This window comes from Nelusetta ayraudi, unplaced genomic scaffold (assembly GCF_046127955.1).
Source record: "Nelusetta ayraudi isolate G7.1 ecotype Tasmania unplaced genomic scaffold, CSIRO-AGI_Nayr_v1 ptg000017l, whole genome shotgun sequence".
Classification (NCBI taxonomy): Eukaryota; Metazoa; Chordata; class Actinopteri; order Tetraodontiformes; family Monacanthidae; genus Nelusetta; species Nelusetta ayraudi.
This window is the reverse complement of record NW_027466067.1, coordinates 9924905-9931900: the sequence shown is the minus strand read 5'-3', so window position 1 is coordinate 9931900 and position 6996 is coordinate 9924905.

The window sequence follows — 6996 nt, the reverse complement described above, 5'->3', positions numbered from 1 at the left end:
GAACAAATCTAGCAGGTCAGAGGCAGAGGTGATAGAAAGGAAAATGGTAATGCAGGACGATAGTGCTTAGAATTTAAACCAAGGACAGTCTGTCCGTATCTCCGAGTCTCTCCTTGCTCAATGTTGTGTAAGAGCAGCCGGTTTTCGTTCCTCTCTCCATGATTATATTCCGTTCACTGATGATAGAGAGATGCTCCTGATAAGTTTGCATTCGATTTCGGTCCCTTTTTACTGGCGACAGAATAAGCCAGTGAGAAAAGGTTGGAGGCAGTATCTCTCCTAACACTTAACAAAGCTATGCCAAAATCAATCTCGTAATACTTTAATTCCTATTTCCAATTTTAGGAGCAATCACAAATTGCTTTGTTAGCGCTGTAATGGCAACAAAACTAATACCCAGATTTGTTTTGCGCTACCGGGTTCAGGCCATGCCAGAAAATGACTCGCAAACGCTGTGGATGCCCAATGAAGTTATTTCAAACAAATCATTTCAGCCAAAATGCAAAGAAGAAATGTCCATCACCGTGTAGGAGTCCTTGTTCTATATCATAACACCGGCTGTTGAATGTTTCAGTGGGTAATTTTGTAAGATTTTCCGCAACATTCCCAGTCTAAGCCCAGCTGGTCTCCCAGTGTCTGTCCATTGTCAATAAAGAGGTGATTTACAGCAGCACTGCTGAACACTAGGAGCCCTCAGAATAGCTCCACATATCGGAACGGGAGGGAGGGTTACGTGGCACCGAGGTGGGAGAGAATATCGTCATTGAATGACAGCTTCGTCCATCTGTTTGGCGTCTCATGATGTCTGGATAAGATAGAAGCGCGCATCAAAAAGTGGAGGTGGATCGTAAAGTTGGAAATCTTGACTAAAAGTTTGTTTCCTGTGTCGAAGATTTTGCCAGGACTCCTTCTGAGATGTCGGCACTCGCCTTAGAGGAAACTGCCACACATGAAACAATGGCGTTGTCATCGCCAGGCCCCTTGTGTTGTTACGCAACACCTCGTAAAGCCGACGCTCACGCCTCGCTGCTTCATACCAACAACAGGTTTGTTTGGGGCAGTTCGACAGGATGTCCAGAGAACATTTCAACATGGGTCACTTCACAGTCGCACTTGCTCCACCGTTTCCACCAACAGGCCAAAGAAAAGTGCGACGGGAAAGCGAGGAGAAAAGAAGCTCAGGTTCAACAAACCGGCCGCGGCCAATCCACTCCGAGCTATTCACTCCCCATCCCAGTGAGACGTCCCACAAAAGGTGCCATTCACATTTACAAGCATGGTGTGACAGTATCGCAGAATAGTATTGGTGCGATAGTGAAGCTTTAGTCACAAGCACATGACCGGACACGGGCGGGCGGGCGGACACACACACACACACACACACACACACACACACACACACACACACACACACACACACACACACACACACACACACACACAGAGTGAGAGAGAGGGAGAGGGAGAGAGAGAGAGAGAATCCCACCTTACTGCTCTCCTCTGAAGGTCCAGCAGCTCTCTGTGCTTGGCAAGCAGAGAAGCATTGAGAAGCGACCAACCAGGCCACCCAGTAGTGACTGAGACCTGCCAGCAACACCCACTGACAGCAGCCAACAGGGCCAAGAGGGATAACAATGATATGATGAATATTAATACGTGGAGCGATGATGGCTTAACGGCGCGCACCTACACACGCACGCACGCACGCACGCACGCACGCACGCACGCACGCACGCACGCAGGCACGCACGCACGCACACAGAGCTTCACTTGATGCGCGGAGTCTTTCACACAGTGTTCTTTTGGCAGTCGGATTTCCTGCAAACTTTGCCCAACCAACCGGACTTGGAGGTTGCATATTCTGAAGTAAATCCCTTTAACAGTGTTTTCAAATGTTGACGTCTCTATCGCCCGTCCACTTCTTTGTCTTGATGCACTCTTTGGAACACTGTTCTATAAACCAGCTACTTCTGATGTCACAAAGGGCGATGACACCCCTCCCAGGTTAGTGACACCACTAACTGGGCGTTGGTTCTTACCTCAAATTATCTAGCACAACTCCACCTCTCGGGCCTCTCGGGCCTCTCTTCATCTTGTTTTATTCACTAATTGGCTCTTCAATTCCAATTTTTCCCAAAGCGATCTGTGGAAGTGCCTGTAGACTTCCTGCCTGGATAAGGTTAAGGGCACGATAAGGCTGATATACACACAGTCATTGCTATGATTATTACTCACCTATGGCTTGACACCACGGACTGGCTCATCTAGGTTTAAACAGTGTTGATTGTGCTGTTTCGAAATGTGGACAATAGCAAAGCCACACGGCACCGTTCATCTACTGTCACCAAGTGGGGCATCCAACCTCATCCACTTACTATTAGAGATATTTTAACACCAACACAATTTTTAAAAACTTTTTTAAAAACTACTCTTATAACTTTATGGCTGTAATTGACATAAATAAATCTTTCTAAGTTGCATCATAAAGGTACAGTGGACCAAATAAAAGGCCATTTCTTTTTTTATTACAATTTCACAGAGTTTAAGCCAAAGTTTTACGTCCGTCTCTCTCCCGGAAATTCCATCTGCGGACCAAGGTGTCATTATTGATAACCATCCTAATCACTCACAGTTGCAGCTTGATAGGCACCAAAGTGATGGTTACGTTTAAACCCCTAACCGAGATTTCTCAGGGGAAACCGATAATATGAAACCTGATGGGTAATTATACCTTCAGCTATTCTTAGTTCATTCTGTCTCTCTGCTCACTTGCCAGACAGCTCTTTGATGCATGACTTAATGCATCCCGGGGCGCAATCGACCACAGGTAATGAAGACAAAATGTAGATTTTGTGCAAATGCTGTCTACGGGTCTTCCCCAACTTTCTCTCTTCCTCAGTGTGTGTGTGTGTGTGTGTGTGTGTGTGTGTGTTCTATACCCTGCTCTTCAGGTTGTCCTCATTTAAAGATGAATCGTCAATCAGCTGGAGAAATGTGACAGCCCTCCCCCACATCTTCCAACCGAGTTTGTCGTTTCACTTATCGGAGGCTGACATCTTGTCATCGACACAATGAGCGGTGGGATGGGGATGTAATACCTGCGAGGTTTAGAGGTGGGACGGTAATCACACGCCTGTCCATCTCTGGCCACCAGAGGAAACAGATTGATTGTGTCTGCGTGGGAGAAAGACAGAACCGTAAGTGTTGGACTTTCCCCCCCCCCCAAGAACATTACACTGGCACGCTATAAAAAACCCAAGCACAAAAGAGCCATAAGTATTACTGGGATGCTGCACAAAAGTCAGTTCCTTCTCTGGTCAGGGATGTGAATTAAATCTGGTTAAAAAAAAAAAAACGTTTTTCATTTTTGTGCATCATGAAATAAAACAATGTAACAAAATCCCTCAAAATATGTTCGCCATTGTTTTCCAAAGCAGCACATCTAAGCTCAAAGCCTCTGGTCGACCATCCGGTCTCATACTGCGGAGGTTGGAAAGTTGGAGAGAGGAACAAGAACCCAGTTCCTGGGTTGAATAAATGTTTGATTAGTTTCGAACACCAGTGACTATCGATAAACAGCCATGGCTACAGGCAACTGTTCCTATGTCGCCAGTCGGTTTAAACCCTTCAACTGCCATGTTTGAATGCCACGCTCATTAAAGTGACATTTGCAGTATAAGCACTGGCTTAGCAGACTCAAAGTGTGTCATCGTGAACCACAAGTCTCACTGGCAACCACTGTAATCCGACTTTTCATGGCAGAAAGAAAGCTCTTTTGAGAGGAGGATGATGGATACGCGTTTAAAACTTTTCATATTGAGAACTTTGGGTCACCACTCTGAAATGTTTTTAACAGAATTACATTAAAAAAAAAAAAAAAAAAAAAAAAAGCTGAATTCAGGATTTTTACATGGCGAGAGTAACAATAATACTAGGAAAATTCTCTCTAGAAAAAGATCCACCTTTTCACAACTGTGACAGTTTTTACACAAGGGGGGAATTTCAAATGGCTGTAATTTGCCTGCTTTTTTTTCAAAGTCAAAACCATGTCCGTTGGAATTATTTTACTGGAAGTCCCTTTTTTAACATGAGCGCAATGTGTTGTCATTGTACACGTTCCACACCAAAAACCTGGTTTTCCTTGGTTTCCAGTCCAGAAATGGCCAAGAACTGAGATTCTTTTGGGCTCAATATGGATGAGTATACGTCACAGGTGACCTCTCCTGGTGTGATGTGTGTACTGCAATGCACCCCTCCACCCCACCAAACCACATACCAAATTTCTATATTTCACAATGCACAACTAAACAAATAACACAAAAAAAAGGTCATTCAACCGTTTGCTACGGTTTTGCTCCATTTTTTTTTTTTTTTAGCAGTTTCTGTCCAACAAAAATGTCGTATCCTTTTCAGTTTTTGTGCATCACTATTGTGTTTGCAGACGCGTTGTGTACTTGATCAGGTGACTCACCATACCATCACCTTGGCTCTGAATCATCTGGCTGTTCATGCCATGAATGCATGGTGCGCGTGTGTGCGCGCGTTTGTGCGTGTGTGGCACCCATGTCATTCCCACAGTCCCATCCCCCAACAGGAACCATAGTCTCCCCTTATCCCATTAAGACAATTGCCAAGACTGGCATTCAAACAAGTGCACGTGCACGAGCGCGTGTGTGCGTATGCATGTGTTCGCGCGCACAAACCCGCATATACGGACCAGTGCACACAAATGCATGGGTCCGTGCACACACTGGGCAGCGAAAGAGTAATTTCAAAATCAATCCTTTGGGAGTTTAAAAAAAAAAAAAAAAAAAAAAAAGTGGGGGTGGAAAAACAAGAATGAGAGCCTCAGAACCTCCACCAGTGTTGGCTGATTGTAAAGGACTGTCAGTTACTGCAGCCTTCTTTTGGGCCAAAGGGAAGCAGCAGGATTCAGCTTGGGGCCCAATAAAGGACTATTCTTCCTGGAAAACGGCCCTCGCACATGGACCTGAATACGCTCAGATGCTAATCTTCTGAGCTGTGGGAGCCCAACTCTTCATTCACAAGCTGTGCCACCCTGGCAGGCACGGCGACGCATACTGATGCTGCTACACACTGTCGGGCTAACGCTAACTCAACAGTTGGTTGCTGACCTCCGGACGGGTCCAGAAGTATTCCGCTGTTCTTTTTCCGTCACTGGTTTCGTACTCACCCCGACATGTTGCCTTTCTGTTGATGATTTCCAGGTTTGGCTGATGGCCTTCATGTCCGCTCGTCCCAGTTCCAGTTTCTTTATTTTTCATGAGACCTCAGTGAAACTGCGCTCCACGGTTAACCATACAGAACACGGCTCCAGAAGACTGCATGAGTAGTCCTCCGTTTACAGCCTCCCACAAATATGCTCAGCTTCACGACACCTCGCTGGAGGGTCTGTCACTGCCCCGGGAGGGGTGCCAGACGAGTATGAGCGCCCTTCGTGACATCACAAATCGCTCCTACTTTCTGAAAAGTGGAGGGGGCAAAAGGAATCAATCCCATCCGTGACAAGTTGGACAAGTGTTGGACACACTTGTCAGAAGACATTGGTTCTTTATCCCAAATACTGGAGATCATACTGTTGTCTGTGGCTTCACATCATCTATGTTCCAACCCAAATAAATCATGAGGACAAACTCACATTTGTTTTCAATTCTGCTGGCCTGCAATGAAAATAAAACCCAGGGGAATCTGTACATCTACATGGGGAATTCCTTCAATACCTTTTTCCAATTATGACTACTGTGTCTACTGTGCACATTGAGCTCTGCACAATTAGTTTTTTTTTTTTTTTTTTTTGAGCCGTTCCAGCATAAAGAGAAGGACACCTTCAATAAGCAGTTGGTGCCGCAAAAGTTTTTGTTCATGGCGACACACTAAACTTGGTGAGCGAGACAACATCAATCAAAGAGCAACGCTGACCTCATTTCCCACACCTGCTGTTCTGCCTCATTAGCAATCAGGCCGCTGGTGTGCGATGCACCCATCTTGGTCCATCCTGGTCAATACTCATTGAGCATTATTAATGTTATTTATGAACACAACTTAATTCAGGGATTAAGAAAAGGGGTAAAAAAAAAAACAACAACCTATAAAACAAAAAATATGCCTTAAAATGGAGACTCGTTGACCGCTTAAAAAAAAATCTTATAATAAATTACAACAAATCTAAGATTCTGCTACTCCTCAGAAGTATGAAATGTAATGAAAGTAAACATGGCCTTACAACTATCGGTCAGCAGTCCCCTTGCTTTATGGCCAGCTAATAAGCAGTTATTTTGCAAAGACATGTCAATAAATATGACTGAGGAGTTTTTCTCTCCTGAATTCTCAAAAGGGAATTAGAACCCAATTGCAGAAGAATCTGAAAAATAAAAAAACCCCAGACGATCATTGAGCCTTTATATACAGACACTGAAACAATTTTAATTATTTTGATGGCAAGTCCATTTGACAGTGGAGCCTCATTTGGAGTTCTAGATAAGTATCCTATATGAGAATTGATAACACTGAAAAGAAAAGTAGCAGGGAGCGTCTTACTCATTGCAACTACATTGGGCTTTCTTGTCCTCCACTGAACGCCAGGGTTGTTGTTCAGCTGACAGTCATCACAGCCAAAGGAATCGTTCGAGTGAAAATGCGAGGTATCTTTTCATCGACGGTGCCATGCGACTTTGCTCACCATTTCCAATAAAATACTGCCCTCTGGTGGACAGCAACGTTTACGTTGGATGCCCTTTGTAACCTTGCTGTCACAAAAGCAGCGTTCCCTGGGGATTGCCACCGTCTACACTGACTGAACTGAGGACGGAAGGCAGCAAGGACATTTCACTCCAGCCTAACCTGCTCCACGTGCATGGAGTGACGAGTACAGACGATGGTGAGACTCACTAAATGTTCCTCAACGTTGACATGTTGCTTGAGAGCATTTCATGTCTTAAATTGTCTCTACTATAAAAAAAAAAAAAGTTAGCTGTG